Source organism: Crocuta crocuta, unplaced genomic scaffold, assembly GCF_008692635.1.
Source record: "Crocuta crocuta isolate KB4526 unplaced genomic scaffold, BGI_CrCroc_1.0 scaffold20, whole genome shotgun sequence".
Lineage (NCBI taxonomy): Eukaryota > Metazoa > Chordata > Mammalia > Carnivora > Hyaenidae > Crocuta > Crocuta crocuta.
In genome coordinates, this window is record NW_027527932.1 from 5,089,456 (window position 1) to 5,108,526 (window position 19,071).

Consider the following 19,071-nt stretch of genomic DNA (forward strand, 5'->3'; position numbering starts at 1 on the left):
AATTAGAAAGGAGACAATTTGACATTTTTTTCCTTTTGCCTTCTAGAATAGCTTTGTTTGCTTTAAAGTACCCACAAACAAAAAAATACGTTTTCCTGTTGCTCTGTGGAAAATGTACTCTAAAGAAGATCCCAGGCGATGGACGAATTTCTCAGAAATCCACATGGGGACAGAAATGGGGAGCTAACAGATATCAATTGCCTCTGTTCCAGCTTCAGTACCTTCACACAGGAAATTTAATGACTGGGCCCTTTGGCTCTTAATCTTCTGTTCACTAGCCTTCTGGACTGGGGTCTTAAAATCTGCTTTAGAGATTTTCCCACCTGTGACCCAAAGCCTCTGCAGCTTGTCTGACATCCCTGAACAAGGTTTTTGATTCGCCAGACTCACAGGATTTGTCAGCCTTGACATGGTCCCTCCCAGGCCAACCTAGTCTATCCCGACTACAAATTTGAAAAATAAAATAGCCCTGATTGTGTGCCTTTGAGCTGAGATAATAGTCTCAGCAACAGCAACAGTGATTAGGTGAACATAGATCTATATGTCAGTTAGAAAACATAGGAAATAGGGGCATGTGGGTGGCTCAGTCAATTAAGTGCCGGACTCTTGATTTCCGCTCAGGTCATGATCTCAGAGTTCATGAAATCAAGCCCCACATCAGGCTCTGTGCCAACAGCCCAAAGCCTGCTTGGGATTCACTCTCTCTCTCTGCCCCTCTTCTACTCACACACGTGCACATATGTACACACACTGTCTCTCTAAAAAAATAAATAAACTTGAAAAGAAAAGGAAAAAATAGGAAAGAGCTATATTTCTTAGTATTATAGGTCCCATGGGTGCAAGACTTGGAGAGAGGATTTGTTCCAGGAAGTTGATTGGAAAATGCTTTCAGCCAACACCCCTGAGGGAGGGAGAGAGGGAGGGAACAGAATTGATTGCCGGGAGAATATATTAGTTTTTTTTTTTAATCACCGCCATAACAAATTCCCACAAACTTTGTGGCTTAAAACAACACGAATTTATTATCTTACAGGTCCACAGAAGTCTGACACAGGTCTCACTGGGCTAAAATAAAAATGTCTTCCAGCATGAGTTCTCTGGAAGCTCTAGGGGAGAATCTATTTCTTGGCTTTTCCAGCGTCGGGAGAGCACGCTCATTCCTTGGTTCCTGTCTCCTCCCTGCATCTGCAAACCCAGCAATAGCAGGTGGAATCTTTCACTCTGGTCTCCTCTCCTGTTCCCTTCTGCCACTTCTGAGGACCTTATGATTGCTTTAGTTTCACTCAGATAATTCCGGATAATCTCCTTATCTTGAAGTCAGTTGATTAACAACCTCAGTTCCATATGCAACCTTAATTCCGTTTTTCTATTGAGCCTAAAATATTCACAGGTTCAGGGGATTAGGATGTGGATATCTTCGGGGAAGGGGAGGAAGCATTATTCTGCCCACCTTGGAGAAGCTGAAATAAAATCAGCTATCCTCCAGAGAAGATGCCCTGGACAATGGTGAACTGCAGCACGGTACTAGATCTCCTGGGACGGGACAGCACCTTGGGTGAGGCAGCTCCTCTCGTAGGACGGCCCTGGGGAGCTGAGGGCAGCCGAGAGCTGGTGGTGTGTCCCAGCAGCAGGGGAAGGCGTAGTTCTGCCTTGAACGCATCAGCCTGAAAATAAAGAGCCACAGTGAGAGGCAAATGAACATTTATTTGAGATGAAAGAATGGCAAGTTGGGGCCTCTGGGTGGCTCCGTCCATTGATTTCAGCCCCTCTCCCCCGCTCATTCTCTCTCTGTCTCTCTGTCTCTCTCTCTCTCTCAAATTTTAAAGAAGACTTGTCAGTTGGAGAGCACAGATTTAGGTAGATACCCAAATAGTGTTCCCACTTACAGGGTGAAAGCAAAGGTTTTTATGAGGAAGAGGAAGGGGCAATTATATGAGTTAAAGGAGAAAAAAAAAGGTTTTCCGTGAATGCTAACAAGTTTTCTATGGTGTCAACAAGTTATGCTCCTCTGGGCTATACATTGAACAGCTGCTGATTTTAACTTCAGAGGGTCCGTAACTGTCATCTTGTGATCAGAGTGTCTATTCCACGGACTTCTCAAACAATTGCTTAAAATAATTGCATTTTGCCCCGTCCAAATGTCCTGGTTCAGTTCAAAGCTGAGTAAGGCAGTTTCTATTCACTGTCCACTCCAACTCCCTTCTAAAACAGCTCGAGTCAGTCGTGCACACACGGTACTAGGAAGGACTTGGGATCCATACCACAGCTTCCCTGAAATGGGTTCAGTGTGGTTCTTCCGTGTGGCTGTAATTTAATAAAACTCATGATACCTGTTAATGATTTACTAGAGAGACTAGGTTAAGTCCTTGGTTTGCCACACCTCGGCTAAATTTCCAAAACAACTTCTGCCAGCTTCACCCCAGAGTTTTAGAATTGAGGTATGTTAGTGAACTTAGAACACCATCACTCAGTCAATTTTCTTAATACCAAGATACAAATTATTTGGTTATTTTAAAGACATTGCAAAATTGTCCTTCAGAATTTTCATTATTTTATGATTGTGGCTATCCATAATTTGTGAAATCAAGAGTATATCATAAGTAATAGAATCCATTTTTAATTAGGTGTAAAGAGAGGTATAAAGAAATCTCTATCTCTCTGAGCCTCAGTTTCCTCATCTCTAAAATAAGTATATATTTTTTAAATTTTTTAATGTTTATTTTTGAGAGAGACACAGAGCGTGAGTAGGAGAGGGGTAGAGAGAGAGAGAGAGAGAAAGACAGAATGCCAAGTGGATTCCAGGCTCTGAGCTGTCAGCACAGAGCCTGACATGGGGCTCAAACCCACAAACTGTAGGATCATGACCTGAGCCAAAGTCAGACGCTTAACCAACTGGGCCGCCCTGGCACCCCTATTTTTGCTTTTAATATAGAACATATATACATTACCTATCTAATGCTTGGGGAAATACTAGCTGCTCAATAAATTGCAGCTAATATGATAGGACATACTGTGGTGTAATCCCAGTTGTTTACCTGGCTGTTCCACTAAATAATTATAATTTACAAGATGAGATATTATAACATTTATCATTTTTTTAAATATTTTTATTTATTTCTAGGAGAGAGAGAGAGAGCGTGAGCAGGGGAGGGTCAGAGAGAGAGGGAGACACAGACTCTGAAATAGGCTCCAGGCTCTGAGCTGGCAGTCAGCACAGAGCCCGACGCGGGGCTCGAACCCACGAACCGCGAGATCATGACCTAAGCGAAAGTTGGACATTTAACCCACTAAGCCGCCCAGGCGCCCCTCATTTATCATTTTATACTCAGTCCCTAGCACCATCCCTGGCATGTAGCAGTCGCTTAACACTTGTTGGTTGGTTGGGCAGCTGACTGTTGGGTGGCTAAGTGAACAAGTGAATTATCATTTCCATTTCTAATTCCTTACCTTGGCCTTCTCTTAGAAGTCTTCTGTGACATCTTCTATAATATCTTTCTATACTTACCTGCCCAGCACAGGCTCTCCATTCCACCTGGACTCTACTCCCACAATCTAAAAATAGTCTCATCTAACCTCACACCTATTTCCTATGTCCTCCCTCCTTCCATTCCCATCTAAACCCAACCCAGGTATTAATGTCCAGACGGAGTCCCACCTTCCCACGAAGACTTCCCATTTACTGTTCTTCCCGGAAGTTTGTCAAGTTTGAATTTCCCTACACATCTGCAATACTCATTTTTCACTTTAATATAATAACTTATGTTGTTGTGTTTTAGCTCATTAATCATAATGAGATCAGATGTCTCTAAGAGCTTTTAAAGGAGAAAGCGCAGTTCACATCCTCTTTCATCTGTTCTAAGATGCAGTTTTGCACATTTTAACCTCTCTGAAATCAGAATGCATTTTACAATCAGTGGCAATTTCAAATCATCGCCGGTTTGAATTGCACCATGTTCTTGTAGAGAGTATTTGAATTCGCTTCTGTCAGAAACTACCGCTCCAAAACCACTTTAGATTAAATTTGTGCTGCATATTTAGACCACAAAGATGAGTGAGCACTGCCTTTACATCTTTCAGGTGAGATTTTTTTCCCTCCCTCACACAATGGCGAGATTGAAACACACAACTTGCCTTGTACCTTTCTGCTTGTCAGATTTCTTTCTGGTTCATTCTTACACCAAGTGTATGGCCCTTGTCTCAGCCTAATGTGGGGTCTGCTATTACTCGTCCCTCACCCTGGGCACTCCTTCCGTAATGGACAATAAAGTAATGATCCATATTACAAACCGTGGCCTCTTAGAGTCAGTTAACTATCATATCACCTTGTATCCCCCAAGTACTTGGCTCAGTAGAATTAGATTAATATGTGCACGCTCAACTGAATTAAAGTCACTCTGGATGCTCTTTTCCTTCTTACTCCACAGCCTACCTCTTTGTCAAAGCCATTTTCTTTACTTATTTAATGGCCTGGATATTAGGTAAAGGGCCGGAGCTAGTAGAAACACAGATCACTTTTACAGTCTTTGAAATCAGCTTCTGGGTTTGTATCTTGGCCTTTCTTGTCTTGTAGCCCTAGTACCTTTTAAACCTTAATTTACGCATTTGTAGAATGGGAGGAACAGTTGAGCTGAAGAGATGATGTGAGGATTAATTCAGAAAACCGTGTAAATTGTTCAACCTAGCACACGGTTCACCTAAGTTTGGTTGACTCCGTGTTAGCATATTTTCAGCCAACTGATACATAGAAGTCCTTCATATCTACCAACACAAATAATAATATTTCTTCAGATCTTACTGTGCCTCAGTCACTCTTCTGTGCATCCGTTTCCTCATCTGAGAGCGGGGAGAGGAGTAATACGGACCGTCTGAGGCGCTTGCGAGGAGACAGCACATTGAAAACGCTTGGTGCCCCGCAAGGCACATGGAGTGCTGCGGGCAGCTCGGTGCGTTATCTTATTCCATCCCCCACAGCCCTTTAAAACTGGTGACGAGTGTTGGAGTAAATTGCTCAAGCACACACGGTAAGTGTTGTCTGAGCCAGGATTCAAGCCCAGGTCTGTCTGAGATTAGACTCTGAGAACTCCATCCGTTCCACTTGCCAGTGCAAAGTGTGAAATGTGTCTTGCCATTTTAAGCGCTTCTGCTCAGCACACATTCTAAGTGTGTGCACTCTCTACAAAACACAAACATAAAAGGAAGCACTGAAAATGATGGGGAGTCATTTTCCTAGCTGGGAAATGGGTGAGATTAGAAATATGGTTGTACTTTAAATTGAGAACATATGGATATGATTTCAATGTGAATTTAGCAAGTCAAAGAAAATGAGAAAGCAATAAAGAGAAAATTTTAAGTAGAAACTTCTGTTTTTCCTGAGCTTTTATAACTAATGACTTACGAGAAATCACTTTGTCATCTCTGCAGCCATATCAATAGTGTGCAGTCGTTGCATTTTTCCATTTAAAGTGCCTTTTTCTATTTTCAGGGTCATGATAAAAGTCTGTCAGAGTTTTTCAGTAAATGGGTGCTTTTCTTACATCATTAAATGATCCCTTTATCTGCCTGGTACCTTCTAACCAGACCAGAGAAGAATAATTGCCTAGTAATTTCTTGTCCATCATGCCTCCTTAAGAATAATAATGGAACATATTAGTGATTGCCCTGTTAGAATTTATAAGGCAGTAGGAAGCATTAATAGGTAATTATCGAGTTTGCCAATCTCCTGAACTTCAGCCTCAGCACAAAACNTTATAAATATTTTATAATATTTTATAATGTAGTCTTGAAGAATCTGTATCTTTCTACAGATAAATTAGCATTCATATTTGAAGAATTAATGGCTTTAAATTTGCATATTATCATATTTCCCGTATAATTGTTTAGGAACCTGTAAATACAAGAATGCTAGCTCAGATAATTTGAGACTCTTATTTATTACAATTATTATTAAACGTCAAACCAATGTATTTTAGTGTATGAAGCCACTACCAGCACTTCCTGAAACTGCAGGTTTAGGGTTTAATTCACTCACTCAGCCGATAATTCACTTAACACATTTTAATTGAGCACTTAGGATGTGCTAGGCAGTGGGACATGGCAATCAAAAAGACAGACTAGCTCCCTACTCAAATCATCTCCATATTCTGATGATGGGACACAGCCCTTAAGCAAAACAATCAGTGAGAGGCGTGGCTAGTGGCTAAGTTGTTTAAGCATCCAACTCTTGATCTCAGCTCAGGTGTTGATCTCAGGGTCATGAGTTCAAGCCCCACGTTGGGCTCTGTGCTGAGTGTGAAGCCTACTTAAAAAAAATCAATAAGAAAATACCAGAAAACAATACATGTTCTGAAGAGGGTTAAAAAAAGGAGGTGGCGAGGTAGTTATCATTCATTACATTCTTACTAATCAGTTGTTACTAACTGTTGAGAGGAACTAAAATAAGCAAACCATAAATTTTGCCCCCCTAGAAACTTATAGTCAAGCAGTCTACATATACAAGAATAATGTATGGGTGTGAATGTCACAAGAAAAGTGTGGATAAAGTTTAGAGAAGAAAACTGTCAGAGAAAGTGCTTCCAAAAATGAGGACAAAGAGAAAAGACTTTATTGGAATAGAAGAATATTTTATGTGAATTTTGAAGGAGCGGTAGGATTCCATAGGTAGACAATGATAAGGGAATGAGAAGATACATTCCTTAAAATCAATGCGTGTGAGCCAGGCAACAGAGTAGCAGCATTGAGAAGAGTAAGAAGTCTTGGTGGATGGAATACGGGAGTGACTGCAGGTAAGTAGGATGTAGAGAGACCACAGAGGAAGACATTTTCACATATCGTTTGCATGTTCCACTTGACTGGATTGCCAGTATAAATCCATTTCACAAATTCAGATATTTCAAGGTTCAAATCAAATGACAGCTTCAATGTATTCAACAAAATTGTTAAGTGTCTAATCTAGAATAGGCCTCTTTCTTAATGCTCAAATGCCTCTTATTTTCTTCTCAATTCCTCTAATGATATACCTGCGAAATTGCTATTATACCTGTGAATTATAGTAAACCAGAAGTCAGAAAACTTTTCCTAAAGATGAGATATTTCTGTAAATATTTTAGACTTTGCAGGTCATGTAGTCTGTGTCACAACTGTTCAGCTCTGTCATCATAGCATGAAAGCAGCCATAGGCAATATGTAAATCAGGAGGTGTAGCTGTGTTTCAATAAAACTTTATTCATAAAAACTTCCTGCCAGTTGGTCTGCCAACCTCTAAATGGACTGTAAATCAGTGAAGGTAGAATCCGTGTCTGTTCACTTACAGGGTAGTGAATTTTATACAATGGGTACCTGGTAAATATTTATAAACTGATTAAGTCACATAATATTTGACATCATCTTTTAAGAAATTTTTAGTAGTATCTTCTGAACTCTATCCACTGACCCTTAATAACTGACCTCCAAATACATGGTTAGTTTAATATGCTGCTGATCCAGTTTGTTTATTAAAATCACCTACATAACTAGACTAAATATTTTATAGCCCAGTCATGTCTGATATGTTAGCAAGAATTATTAGTATAATTGCAAAACAAATCAACTCTTCATTCAAAAAGTATCTTTTAATTAATTGACCCAAATGTTACATGCTTTTGTTTATGTGTTATTTTGGTTCATTCCGACATGAGAAATCTAGAAAATAACTGAGAGTTTGTCATTATCATAACATCCTAATATAGGAATACTTGATTAAACTATACCTAATAAAGGTGCCCAAATTCTGCCTGATAATACTGACAAGGGACAGGGTACTGGGCTAGGACCAGAGAAGCAGAAGTGTGGCCTGAGCAAGCAAGAGAGAGACACCCCCTGGGAGTTCCCAGGATGGGAACTGTAGGTTCAGAAGGCACACTGACCACTGGAACCGGGTAGGGACAAATATCAGATTGTCCAGTGTCCAGCCAGTCAGTTGAAAATAGATTATCTACCAGAGTTGGAGGGACCTTTTGAAACAGCCAGAAGAGTGGACTTGAGGGGCCAGAATGAAGGGATCTTGGATATGAGGCCATTTCTGACAAGCATTTTTCAGTCAGCAGTGAATGTAAGAGAGTGAATTTGGCAGGATAGGGGTGAGATCAAGTGCTCATCGGAAATCCCTGCCGCAAGCAGAAACTGATTACAGAGTTATCAAGAGATCAGGGTAGCTGTTGACGGAGCTGGCTGTTGCTCTTTTTTTCTTGCCTCTTTTTAGGAAAAAAAAAAGAGGAGTCTTTTAAGATCCTAAAATATTTCTCCTATCCAAAACCAGGAGAGGGGTGAAAGTGACTTCCCATTGTGAAGACACTCTCATGGCATAAACTGTTATGGTAGGAATTTCTGTTTACTCAATATTGAAAATCCGTGAAGTTAAACATAATGATAGTTTGGATTAAAATATAATGATTTAAAAACATTTTAACGTTTATTTATTTTTGATAGAGACAGAGCTCAAACAGAGGAAGGGCACAGAGAGAGGGAGACACAGGATCCGAAGCAGCTCCAGGCTCCGAGCTGTCAGCACAGAGCCCGATGCAGGACTTGAACCCACAAACCACGAGATCATGACCTGAGCCGAAGTGGGACACTCAACTGACTGAGCCACCCAGGTACCCCAAAATATAATGATTTTTTAAAGTTTTTATTTAAATTCCAGCTGGTAACATACAGTATAACATTAGTTTCAGGGGCACAATATTGTAATCCAACACTTCCAGACCATATATATATAATGAATACATTACATATCTCTTAATGCCTCTCTGGCTAAAAAAAATTAATATTTTCATATCATAAGCTTAACAGGAAACTACTTGTCAGTTTGATGAAATAATCTTTAGTGAGAAAAAGTGCTTATTAATTCTAAATAACTTTTCTTCATTTAAATTGTTTTTAAGTACATAAAATATGACAGTAACTATACTTACCAAAATTTGAGGTCCAGTAAAACAACTAGAAATGACTCTGTCTCAAATACAATGTGAAGCCTTGGAAAAGTTAGTGTTTTAATCATAATCATGCAGATCTGTCTAGAGGAGTTAAAAAAAATAGGATGCCTGTAAGAAGACTCAGTATTGAGATTTTCAGATATTCTGTTGAAAATTGTTTGAATTAAAAGAAAAAACATGTGCTTTTAAATTGTAATTCTGATTGTTACTGTTAACTTAAAAACTCAACGCAAGTAAAAGTCTCAGTCTACAAACTCATGTATGCTACAAAAACTTTTTCCTGCCTTTTCTCCAGCAACATAATTTGCATTTAAGAGAACTCATTCTGTTGGGTGATTGACGCTTAATCTTAAAGTCTTGCCCCATCAATTTTGCCAGAATTGTGGCCATGTTGTGTGGCTTTCTGTGATGCCAAGACCTCAGGTTGGAAGTTGAAGTAATAGTCCTTTGTTGTCTATGGACTGGCAGCCACTTACACACCCTTCTCCCTTCTGGACACTTGCTGTTTGCTCATGCCAAGACTTTAAGGTCCTGACGATAACTCTTTCCCATCGTTGGCTCACTATGCCAAGTTCATGTCAGTCTAGGGCACATCAGATCTCCCTCGCTCCCATACGGATTCTGGGCCAATCTCTCCAAACATTCCACACAGCTATCTTTCTCTTCTTACAAATTGATCATTTTCTCTTTAGCAAGCACATTGTAATTATTGGATGGAGAGCACTTCAGATGGTAATTTTCCCTCTGTCCTCTTTCTTCCTTAGGGAAAAAAAAAATAGGCTCAACTTCAGCATCTTCTTCCTTATTATTTTTATCTTTTATCGCCTATGTTCTACATTAAGGTTCATATTCAGTTACATGTCTTATAATCTTATAAAAATATCTCAAACTTCCCTCCTGTCTCCACCATCTCCTAAACCCCTAGCAACCACTAACCTCTTTTCCATCTCAATAATTCTGTCATTTCACAAATGATATTTTGTTTTTGACAAGCATGCTGAGATGATTAATGGAGAAAGAATAGCCTTTTCAACAAAAGAGCCTAGAAAACTAGATATCCACGTAAGTAAATGATAAAGTTGGACCCTTTTCTTGCACCGAACTCACCTGGATTAGTTAACTATGAGATCAAAAGCACAATCAGCAAAGGGAAAAATAGATAAGTTGGATTTCATCAAAATTAGAAAACTTTGTGCTCCAAATCATAGCATAAAGTGACAATATAAACCACAAAATAGGAAAAATACATTTGCAAATCATGTATCTGATATGATTCTGGTATCCACAGTATATCAACTCAATAATAAAAAGACAACCCAATTAAAATGGCAAAGTTTATGATGAATATTTCTCCCAGGAAGATTTACAAATGGCCAGCAAGCACATGAAACAATGCTCAACATCATTAGCCATCAGTTAAATCCATAGTAAAGTCACAGTGAGATACATTTCACATCCACTAGGGTGGCTATAATGAGAAGATAATAACAATTATTAGTGAGGGCATAAAGAAACAGGAACCCTAACATATTGTTGGTTGTATTACAAAATAGTGCAGCCTGGGGCGCCTGGGTGGCTTAGTCGGTTAAGTGTCCAACTTTCGCTTGGGTCATGATCTCGCGGTTCGTGGGTTCGAGCCCCGTGTCGGGCTCTGTGCTGACTGCCAGCTCGGAGCCTGGAGCCTGTTTCAGAGTCTGTGATTCCCTCTCTCTCTGACCCTCCCCTGCTCACGCTGTCGCTCTCTCTCCTAGAGATAAATAAAAACATTAAAAAAAAAAAAAAAAAAGCAGTGCAGCCCCTCTGGAAAACAGGTTGGCAGTCCCTCGCAAAGTGAAGTGTATAGTCACCATATGAACAAGCAAGTTCAGTCTTGGTCATATATGCCCAAGGTAAATAAAAGCATACATCCTCACAAAAACTGGTATGCAAATATTCATAGCACTTATTCATAGTACCCAAAAAGTGGAAACAACCCAAATGTCCATCAACCAATGCATGGATAAAGAAAATGGAGGAGTATATTTGTATGATGTAGTATTATTTGACAATATAAATACATGAAGTATTGATGCATGTTACAATATGGACGAACCTTGAAAGCATTATGGTAAGTGAAAGAATCCCATTCGCAAAAGACCTATTACATGATTCAGCTTGTATGACCTGTCCCGGAGAGGCAAAGCCATAAAGATAGAAAGCAGATTCATTCAGGACCTTGGAGGAGAGAATAAGAGTGTCTGCTAATGGGTATGGAGTTTCTATCTGGAGTGATAAAAGTATTATGAACTCGGATTTTGGTGATATTTGCAGAACTTTCTGAATATCCTGTAACTATTGAATAGCACACTTTAAAACGGTAGATTTTGATTATCAATAATAATATTAATAAAAGGAATATAATATAAGTGGAATCTACATTATATACCCATTTAGGAATGACTTTTTCACTCCGCATAATTTTCTAGAGATTCATTAGGTTTTGCATGTACCAGTAGTTCATTCTTTTTTATTGCTGAGTAGTATTCCGTACAAACCCATTTGTTTAACCATTCATCAGCTGAAGGACACCTGGCTTGTTCCCAGTTGGGGATATTCCAAATAAAGCTCCTATAAGCATTTGTGTACAGGCTTTTGTGTGACCATAGGTTTTTCCTTCCCCAGGATAAATGCTCAGAAGCGTAATGGCTGAGTCAGCAGGTAGTACTTCCATGTTTGGTATTTTAAGAAACAATCAAAAGCTTTCCCAGAGTAAGCATACTATTTTACCTTGCTTCCAAGGTAAAATACACTCCATAAGTAATCCAGATTCTCTGCATCCTCAACGGCATTTTCACTCTGTCATTTGAATGATTCTGATAGATGCATAGCTATACCACCTTGTGGTTTTAATTTACATTTCCTGAATGATTAATAACATTGGACATCGTTTCGTGCATATCTGCCATTTTATATCCTGTTTTGAGAAACATGTCTTAAGTTGTTCTGATCCTTTTATAACTGGATTGTTGGTTTTGTTTTTACTTTTGAATTTTTAGAGTTCTGTGTATATTCTAGATATTCATCCTTTGTGAGATGTATGGTCTGCAAATGTTGTATCCCCACATGTAGCTTGTCTTTTCACTGTCTTCAAAGCTGTTTCCTTTTAATGACTTCCACCAATTCTTTATTTTATGAGTGATGCTTCTCCTGTCTAAGAAGTCTTGACCAAGCCCTAGCTCCTAAAAATTTTTCTCTAAAGCTTTTGTCTAAAAGTTTCATAGCTTTATGGGACGCCTGGGTGGCTCAGTCGGTTAAGCATCTGACTTCGGCTCAGGTCATGATCTTGTGGTTCATGGGTTCGAGCCCCGCATGGGGGCTCCAGCTCAGAGCCTGGAACTGCTTCAGATTCTGGGTCTCCCTCTCTCTCACTCCTCCCTTGTTCGCCCTCTGTCTCTCTCTGTCTCAAAACTAAGTAAACATTAAAAAATTTTTTAAATAAATGAGTTTCATAGCTTTAAACAATGTCTTTATATATCCATATCCTTTCCACTGATCTGAAATATAATTTGAAGTTTATTGTTTTTGTTGGGGATTTTTTGTTTTTGGGCTTTGGTTTTGGTTTCGGGTTGCCTATGGTTACCCAGTTGCTCAGAACAATTTGTGGAAAGATTGCCCTGCCTCCATGTAATTGCTTTCACATCTTAGTCAAAACTCTGTTGGGCATATTTGTATGTGTCTGTTTCTGGATTCTTTACTTTGTTCCATTGATCTGTGTGCCTGTGTCATCTGCTTGGTTCCACTGATCAATGGGTGTCCCTCTGCCAACACCACACTCATGGTTATTGTAGCGATCTATGTAACTGTTGAAATCAGATGTTTCCTCCTACCATATTCTTCCTCAAGATTGTTTTAGGACCCATATGTTTACATGTAAATCTTAGAATAATTTTGTCTGTAACTAAAGAAAAAAAATTCCTGCACAGATTCAGTGGGAATTGCAATGCATATCTATATCAATGTGAGGAGAATCGACATCCTTACTGTGTTGAGTCTTCCAATCCATGAACACAATGTGTGTTTATTTAGATCTCCTCTGATTTCTTTCAACACTGTTTTATAAAGTCCTGTACAGGAGTCATTAGATTTAACATGAGTCTTTTGTTTTGGGGAGCGGTTATAAATGAAATCTATATTTAATTTCATTATCTATGTATTCATTGCTAACACAGAGAAATACAATGGATTTTTGCATGTTTATTTTGTATCCTTGGTCTTACTGAAGTTGCCTATAATTTCTAGGAATTTTTACCCAGAGGACTTGAGTTTTGTTTTTTTTTTTTACATAGACCTTCAAATCATATGCAAATATGGACAGTTTTATATCTTCATCTCGGATCTTTTCTTGTCTTATACTGGCTGGATCTTCCACCACTGTGTTAAATAAGAGTGGTTAAGTGTAGCCATCATGTATTATTCCTCCGTTTCATTCTCTGTCATTTGACAAAATATTAGTCTGTCATATATGACAAAACTACTTTTAATGTTCAGTTGTTATACTGAACATTCTCCCATTCAATCAATATTTAAGATCTTGTTTTTGAGGAAATGGCATTGTGAAAATTAATGAAGGAGTCAAGAAACCACACCCTCAATTTTGTAGAAATGAATAGTTAGGAGCAAATGATGCTTCAGTTTTAATTTGATGTCGTTAATACTAAGAAATTATTTCAGCAGATAGAATGTAAGTGAAAACTAGAAAGGGTGCTTCATCTTGATATAGAGTTTGGTTTGGACGGTTAAGAGGCAGATTATGGGGTTGCCTGGGTAGCTCAGTAGGTTAAGCAACTGGCTCTTGATTTCATCTCAGGTCATGATCTCATGGTCAAGGGATGGTGTCCATGCAATAAATAATCATAAAAAAAAGAGGCAGATTGTGCAGAATGTACTTACGCCTGCATTTAGCAAAGAGCCTGAAGGGGAAGCTCTATAGCGGCTTCTGGAGCAACACAGTGCTTGAACTGAGTCTTGATGGACTCCTCTGAACATCAAATAAATAAAACATGTGAGCTGAGACCCTCTCTCTGTCCCTCTCCTATCACATACTGTCTCTCTCTCTCAAATATAAATAAAGATCAAAAAGTTTTTTAAAAACAGGACAGTTGATATAAAGAGCAAATAATCAGTACAATGTATTATGCACTACATTTGTAGCTGCCCCAATGTGATGTTGTTGTGCCCGAATCATGAGTCCCAGAGACCTCCGAGGAGCCAGCACCGATGCAAGTACAAAAGGGTCTTTATTACAAGCTCGAGCAGGGGCTCACCAGCCTGCCGGTGTCATGGCAGCAAGGTGAAGCCAAGAACAATAGCGAACAGGGTTTTTAAGGATTGAGGGATGGGGGTGTTACAGTACATGTAGCATCATCACATAAGCACCAATTACAATTACAGCTTTGACCATTCAGTATCTGTGAGGTGTTCATTACTTTTGGTGGGACCCAGTCATGACTCTTGAGAATCCTTTGAAAATGACCAATTGTGAGGTGAGTTCAAAGGGCCCACGTGGGGTTAGACAAGCAGTGAGAAATTGGCTAGTTTGTATCTGCAGTTCCCAGCCTTGACTCAGACCATTGGAATGTTTTTTTGATTAGCTGATCTGAGGGCCGTCCGAGGATGGCTTTAGCCTTGAACAGTCTGAGGCTTTTCCTGGGACTGGACTGGGGCTACGTGCAGCTCGAGGTTGCTCTTCATGGAGGACTTAATTTTTGGCTCTTCAATGTTATTATCACAAGAGTGTTCAAGTTTTATGGCATTTCAGTTCTATACACAAGTGGGGAGAACCATGAAAAGATATTTTAAAGTTCCAAAATTGGAAGTTCCAATTTAAAGTTCCAATTTTGGAACTTTAAAATATCTTTACCTAGCTACATTTTATTTTTTAACTTTTTTTTTGAGACAGAGAGGGAGAGAGACAGTGTGAGCAGGGAGAGGGGCAGAGAGACACAGGGACACAGAATCCAAAGCAGGCTCCATCCAGGCTCTGAGCCATCAGCGCAGAGCCTGATGCGGAGCTTGAACTCACCGACAGTGAGATCATGACCTGAACCAAAGTCGGACGCTTAGCTGACTGAGCCACCCAGGCGCCCCTTACCTAGACTAGCTACATTTTAAAATAGAATTTTAACATGTGTACATGGGATTTGTGCACAATACTGGTACTTTTTTGAGCTACTGCTTTTATTTATGAGTTGGCAGGAGGAAGGAGTGAACTGTGTGGCCTCGTCAGTGCTTTACAAGTGTAACTGCTGCCGTTTTCATCCTATAACCCAGGTGTACCTGCTGTAGCGTTTTCGATACGTCACATGGGGGGTTAGCCTGTGTTAAAAGCAAGAATATTAGCCATAAAGCTACGAGATTTCCAAAGTATTTAATTCTTGAACTATTTAAGCACTAAGTCATTTTTTTTTCATTAAAGTAATCTTAAAAATAACAAAAGTGCACATACACTCTGGACTTTAAAGTTATGTATGAAAAAATAAAATAATAAAATAAAATAAAATGTACGAGCAGGAAAAATGAGTGAGTCCTGTTTGAAGGAGGTAGACAATGTTCCTACTTTTGAAGGTCTAAAATCAGCCTCTGTAGCTTTAAGAACAAGGAGAATGGCAGTTTGGTCACAGGTCAGACTGCCAAAACATTCTACTTTCAGATCCCATAGTAGCTGGGTCCCCCCCAGCCCTGGAGAGGTCTGCATAAAGCCGACTGTTAACATTACTGATGCACTTGAGAGCCATCAGGGCCACGGCAATCAGAGTAAGACTTGGGCTGAGTTCTCTGTTCCAAGCGCTTCTGCCTTCCCTTCCTTTATTGTGTTCAGCCTAAAACTCTTAATGACTAGAGACAATTTACAGTAGCAAGACTGAGGGCATTTAGGAAATTGCGCAGAAGGAAGTTGATACTGGGATCCATTCCCAAAGAACCAGAGCAAATATCTATCTGCAGGCAGATGAGAAACAGGACCATGAAAATTCCTCACATACCTTACTAAATTCAGTTCTTTGAGTGAGCCCTCCGTCCGCCCGGACAGTCTGCTTTCAGCTGGTCTGAGACGGGGCTCAGGAATCTGTCAGCCTGAAGAGCACCCCAGGGGATGCTGGTGCCAGTTTGGAAGCCTTGTAGTTGAATAGGTAGTAGCTTTCTTTTGTTCTTAAAATATCCTTAATGTTACGTAGTTTGGATCTGTTGTTTTACTCCTGCCCATCACTCCAGCTTTATCTCCTTTTATGAAATCTAGGCTCCAGGTTTACTGATGTTTTTTCCTCAGAGCCCCAAGATCTTCTCACTTGCAAATCTTCACATAAGCTACTCTTTTTCCCTTCCCTTCCCTTCTTCCTTTTTCCTTCCTTCCTTCCTTCCCCCCTTCCTTCCTCCCTTCCATCTCCCAGGTTATATTTCTCTCCTTGTTTCTTCTGTTCAAGGTGTCCTCTTTGTATGCACAAAGTATATCCCTAGTGCTTACAGAATGTTAAAAAGCCCCCTCCCCCCCATTAGCCTAGCTGTACAGACCCCAGAGCTTTTTGGAATATACATAGGTTAATATGAGTGTGACTTAAGAATTTCTATCTCCTTTGCAATGTGTTTAGCCACGTTAAACTAGCGAGAATAACATCAAACTGCTACTACAAAGAGCAACTTAGCTCTTTTCCTCTCATTTTTTCCAGTGTCCTTTCAAGTAATGGCCTCTTCAGGGCCTGGGTTCCCTTCTAGGCCCCCTTTGTTTTCTAAACAAAATTGGAGGCAGAACTTCATGTTTGAACATGTTTTGAAAGTTGCTCAACCAGGCAAACAAGAATGAAGGGGAAGATGCAGGGAGGCGGGAAGGAGGTGTGAGGCCACAAGGCTAAACGTCCGAACCAGACTGACTCCACGACAGGCTTTAGGTTCCCCTCCGAGCCAGGAGGCCTGAGTCCCAGCTTCCCCGAAACTGTCAGGCAGCTACACGTTGCCCGAGGCAGGGGAACCACCCCCGCAGCACCCAGTCAGGGAAGGCCGGCCGCCCTCCGCACTGTTACNGCGACCTGGGTCTAACAGAGGGAGGGTGAACGGGAGGGGGCATCGCTGGGTAACGGGGCCTGGCCGTAGGCTGACTTTGTTCCTGCTCGAGGGCCTGCGAGGGACTGGACAGGGAGCTGCGGCGTCCCAGACTCTAGCTGGTGGGCGACAGTGGGGACCGTGGCCACACTTCCGTCCCCGGCTGGCCGAGCTCTCCCGGGGTGGTGCGCTCTCGCCACCTGCGCAACCAGACCCTTCACAGTGTCCACCCCCAGGGCGCTTCTGCCGGGCGGGGCCCTGCCCCCAGCAGGGGTGTAGCCGGGTTTGGAGCCGCGGAGCTCGCCGGGGTCTGCAGTCTGGGACGGCTGCTGCGGCGGCGACAGCGAGGCCGTACCCGGACAGCAGGACTGGCCGGGGCCTCTCTGGCCGGGAAGCAACGCTAGTGACTCGGTCCGAGGTGGACTGGGGCACAGGCGTTGTGTAGACCTGTCTCTGGTGTTCTCTTCGATGACACACTTACAACCATTGCCAAGATCATCTGCTGTGCAGTCGGTGTATTGGCCTCAGTGTGGTCCGTTATAAAATGCGGTCCATTATAAACCTTTTGCATGGTTGGAGACTAAGAAGACGTATATTAATTTATAATTTGATAAAGAAATCAGTAGTAGACTCTTGGAAATTAATCCGAAAAATTATATTAATCCATCTTCAACTTTCAACATTATTTATATTAAGAGGGGGGGTCTAAATAATTGATCATAAAGGGTTAAGTAGATGAAGATGCATCTCCTTGAGCCTTTTTTTTTTTTTTTTTACTTTTTAATGTTTATTTTTGAGAGACACGAAGAGACAGAGCACGAGTGGGCAAAGGGCAGAGAGAGGGGGAGACACAGAATCTGAGGCAGGCGCCAGGCTGAGCTGTCAGCACAGAGCCCGACATGGGGCTCGAACCCACGAACCGAGAGATCATAACCTGAGCTGAAGTCGGCCGCTCAACCCACTGAGCCACCCAGGCGCCCCTCCTTAAGGGCTTATTACCTCATTTTTGAAAGGGTAATTGTTTTCAAATATTGCACAATGTGAGAAATGCTAATGCTAAATTAGAAAAGCAGAATGTAACACTTTCAAATTGTGATTCAAAATTGTGTTGGCCAGGAGAGGCTAGGTGTACAGCGGCTAAAAGAAAACCAAACTAAAACTCCTAGTGGGTTTGCTTACCGCTCACAAGTAGTGTGCCGCGTGTGCAGAAGGCTCTCCCGGCCGCTGTCCCGCGTGTCGTCCGTCGCTCCGGCCACTTCGTCCGAGGAGCGACATCCGTCGCTGAACCACCATGCCATCCAGTCAGGAGAGCCTCTGCCTGGTCCTATAAACATGTGACCATCCACAGAGACCATCATGCGTGTCAAGGTCAAGCACCAGGCAAACCAGAGAAAGCAAAAAAAAAACACAAACCAAAAAAGAAAAGGAGGTCCTGCCTGGAAATGACTCCCCGGAGGACGGGAGGAATCGGCCCAGCCGGTAAGGGCGTCTCAGCTCAGGCGGCACAGCCCGTCCTCACCCGCCCAGACAGGCGTGTGCCCCCCGAGTCGGGCTGGAGTGTGTCCGGCGCAGACCACCGCCCTGCCTGTGCGGCTGCCACCTGCCTGGCTCCCTGTCGGAGCTCTTTTTGTGCCGCCAGTTTCCGACCTGGTGTGAGTATTACTCATGAGGGCCCAAGAGGGTTCTGTCTAAGATCATTTGATGACAGTTGTCCAGCTTGTGCGGCGCAGACACTTGTGGAGCTGGGCACTTGATTGAAAATCTCTTGCCCCAGGCCAGAAAGGTAGTGTTTTCCACTTATTTGACACAGACAGCCCTTCTTCAGGATCCTCTGTGGATGTCTGTTTCCCTAGAAAAGGGAATTCATTCCAGTGATTTAGGATCGAAACTCAAAACCTCTGCACCACTGGTAATTTAGTATGGATATAAGAAGAAATTTCTGAGAACCTTGTGGGTTATTAAACACTAAAATGTGCTTCTGAAGAAAATTGCAGGGTATCTTCGTGTGAAGTTTGTTGGTACTCTGTGGGGT